The following is a 4,287-nucleotide window of genomic DNA, read 5'->3' as shown; positions in this document are numbered from 1 at the left end:
TTCGAAATTTTAGTTTGAGTCCCCTCTTGTCTCGAAAGTTCGGTTTGATATTGCTCTTCCCCGGTAGTTCTTCAACTCAGATCCATTTTGTATCTGTTGGCTGCGTGCGATACCCTCGACATTAGATGCCAGGAAACGCACATCTGTTGGAGATGTCTGCTCACGATCGCGGAATGATGAAGGCTTAATGAGTTATTTTCTATAGCTTTTTTCTTCTGGGACGTAAAACCATGTTTGTTTGTCTTTAATGGAACCCCCCAATTCTTGATATTAATTTTTCAAGATTTTCAATGGGCTGGTAAATAAATACCAATGCTTGTTAAGTTTTGTAACTTTACACATATATAATTGAAGATTTAAAATAGAAGAAAAATAATTTACAAAAAAAATTTGTTATTGTTTTTTGTAATTAAAGAAAGCTCCTTATTTTTGATGGCGGTCATGATAACAACTCACTGGAACATCGGAATAAAAAAATTCCAACGGTGTTAGAAACATGTCTGGCTCTCGTATGAACTAGGATTATTGACTTCGCTCTAAAATTAACAAAATGGTGGACCTTTGAAAAAATATTTTTGGAAAATCGCCTATTTTTTACCAAAACCCAAGTTATATCTTCAAGAGTTCTTCAGATTTTCATTTGAAATTTTGTAGGGACATCCTTTAATTAGTGTAGATTCGAATTACACCAACATAATTTTTGACCCCGAGAATGGGGTCGGGAACGCCGTCAAACAAACTGTCTATTTACGAAAAATTCGACAAGAGGGCAAAACCAAACCATTAAAGTCCTAATACAACACCAACAAGATTAAAAGTTCGAATGATTTAAAAATTCAAGTTCACAATATCGCACATAGTTGCATTGAACTGTTTGATTATATTTTATTCAACACATTGCAAACACATTTCCTCCGCACCTACAAACATATAAAAATGTAGAAAAGACTTGGACATTCATAAATCCGAATTTATTGCAAATTGTGTGTATGTTTGTGTGTTTTTTTTATTTATTTGGCCGTGTGTAAATCTGTTAAATTGACGGTGTTAAGTTTTATGGAGCGTTTTAAATATTGTTTCAAAAACTGTTCAGGGGATTGTTGTCGTCGTCGTCGCAATGTATTTGCATTGACTTTATAAATATGAGACGAGATGTGCGAATGTGACTATGAAACTATGTTTATATTGTTATGGATTTAAAAGGGTGTTGTTAAATGGAATATGTAAAAAATATGTTGAGGAACACACCTGGAGATTAATTTGAATTAAGAAATGTTTTACAAAAGTATTCCTCATGCGATTTGACTGAAGAAATATATTCTCAAAAATAATCCCAAACGAATTTCCCGCCCCTAACTTCTAGTTGCATACGTATGCGGACGAGCGTACGTTATTTGTGTCATAGAGGAAGGTAATATAAACTTTTCCACATATAATTTTGTCCGGTCCGATAAATAGGAGACCAACGGAGTTACGTTTGGGCGTCCGAAAACACAATTTACAATTTTTTTTATTATTTCCCAAATAGGTTTATGTCATCATATAATCGACTTGGGTTCTTTCATTATACATATATTCTTCTTTCTAATGTGTAGACCCTATATTTGTGTAACTCCACTGTGTAAAATATATTGCCGTAGTAGATATGAAATTCAAATGAAATCAATCATTTAAAAGTGAAATGGCATGAATATTTAGTTTATGACAGTCATAAATAAATTTGAGTTGAATATTTGTAGTTTAGCGAAATCGTCGGAGACCAGTTGGCAATGAGGATTCCGAATGAATTCAAGTATTTAAAAAACTGGTTAAAAAAAATAAAAACGTTTGGATGTATTTAGTTGGAATTATAGGAACTATTAATAATCGAACAGAATGAATCCTATCCTAAATGCTATTTGAATGTCAAACATTGATTTGCATTTTCCCAGGGGTTTCTGACATAAATAAACAACGCATATAAAGGTTTCGGAAATGCTGATTATGATTCTACAAGGAAAAAGTAAGAATTCAATAGGATGGGTTGAAAATAGCGGTCTTTCTTTATATCCTTCACCACACTGTGGTACAGGGTATTATGTCTTTGTGCATATGTTTGTAACATGCAAAAGGAATCGAGATAGACCCATGGTTCCTTTTGAGAATATGCATAGAATCACTTTCTGAGTCGATTTATGCATGTCCGTCTGTCCGTCCGTCTGTTGATGTTAAATTGCAAACAAAGTACAGGTCGCATTTTTGATTCGAATTGGATGAGATTTGGCGCAGCTCATTTATTTGGCCCAAGAACGAACCGTATTGAAATTGGGAAAAATCGGTTCAGATTTAATGTAAATGGTGCACCAACGTTCCTATATATCTTTCGATTTACACGAAATTTGGCATAGCCTACATAATTAAGTCTAAAATGATGTGTGCATAGTTTCGTGAAAATCGGTTCAGATTTAGATATAGCTCCCATATATAGTTTCGCCCGATTTTAGGTAAATGGTGCACTAAAGTCCTTATATATCTTTCGATTTGCACGAAATTTGGGAATTTTATATTTTCGTCCGATTTAAGGAAATTGCTGCACTAAAGATCCATAGCTAGGCCGATTGACACAATGCACTGAAGATAATATAAATAAATCTCTGGAAAATTTCATTGAAATCGGTTCATATATAGATATAGCATAGCTTCCACATTCGATCTATTTATGATAATTGTACACCAAGTAATCAATGGATGTCTGATTGAGATTAAATTTGAAAATTGGTTCAGATTTAGATATAGCTCCCATATATATTTTCGCCCGATTTTAGGTATATGATGCTCTAAAGTCCTTATATATCTTTCGATTTGCACGAAATTTGGGAATTTTATATTTTCGACCGATTTAAGGAAGATATAGATATAGCATAGCTTCCATATAGCGTGTGTCAGGTTTGCTTTAAATCGACTTACAACATTTTGCATGTGCAGGGATTGATGTTAGCATGTGCAGGGATTGATGTTAGTCTGTTTAGAAATATATAAGGATCACACATTTATGTTCCTTCAATTTCATATCTATGTTCCTTCAAACAGGCGATCTTTTTTAGGATACATATGTAGAATATACCCACAGTGGTGAAGGGTTCGGCCCAGTTCGACTTTACTACTTTCCTTACTGTTTTTTTAATCGAATTTATCATATTATTTTTTCGTTTCTTAAATCTCCTTAAAACACATCCGACGCAACCTGCATTATGACAAACATGAAGGAAAGAAAAACGTGAAATGTGGTTGAACTTGTTGCAGATACTGGCGTAAACACGAATGCGACTGCACGAAATATGATAATTTTTATTCGGTCGAAAGAATTTTGTAGGTTATATAAAAAAACGGAATAAAAAAACCTGCTTTTGCAAGGAGTAAACATAATTGTGCACAATACCTTTGAAAAAAGCAACACCAACATCCAAAATCTCTGCGATATCCTTGACAATGACTCCACAATGTTGTTTCTCACATTTGAGTGTGTGATAGTGGCCATATCATATTCACATTTTCTTCTATAGCGTACAGGTTTTTTCTCATGTAATTTTTTCTCAACCTTTGCCAGGCAATAAATTATGTGTGACGGTTTATTTCACAGACGGTAAAGAAATCTAAGGAAAACAACAAACATGCATATCTTTTGACACCAGCTGGATTTTATGTTCCTTCATTTTTTTTTATAACTTGCTAAAAATTCTTGCTATATTGGTCTTAAAAAATATTATTTAAAAACCCCACTTCTTTTGGTCCTTGAAAAAATTGTATTTAAATAATTCACGTCTCTATGGGCCTAGAAAAACATTATTCAATAAATTCACGCCTTAGATGGTCCTTAAAAAATACATTAACAAATCCACGCGTTTATGGACCTTGAAAAAAATTATATTTAGATGGCCCTTGAAAAAATATAAATTACATTCACAAAATATTAAATTTTGACTTTGACCTCATGCCATTTTTAAAGCTGCAAAAGTTCAAATATAACGTTTATTCATCTCTAAATGAAACTATGGACTATGCTATTGTAAATTATCTGCTAGTAGGTTGTTCATTTTGGAAAAAATAAAACTCAAATTACCGGTACTCAGGTTATAAAACTGAATTAGGACCGAATATGAAATCCGGAATTCCAAATTTCAAACACTTTGGGTTAAAACCTTCAAAATGTCGAAAATTCTTTCTATATGGGGGCTATACAAAAATATGGAACTACATAGAATATGGAACTATGTGGAGCCTACTAGAACTCGAAATGTCACCCACTTG

The sequence above is a fragment of the Musca vetustissima genome, unplaced genomic scaffold (genome assembly GCF_032173495.1).
Source record: "Musca vetustissima isolate MV318-11 ecotype Yass unplaced genomic scaffold, APGP_CSIRO_Mvet_v1 utg157607, whole genome shotgun sequence".
Classification (NCBI taxonomy): Eukaryota; Metazoa; Arthropoda; class Insecta; order Diptera; family Muscidae; genus Musca; species Musca vetustissima.
This window is presented reverse-complemented; position numbering follows the sequence as displayed.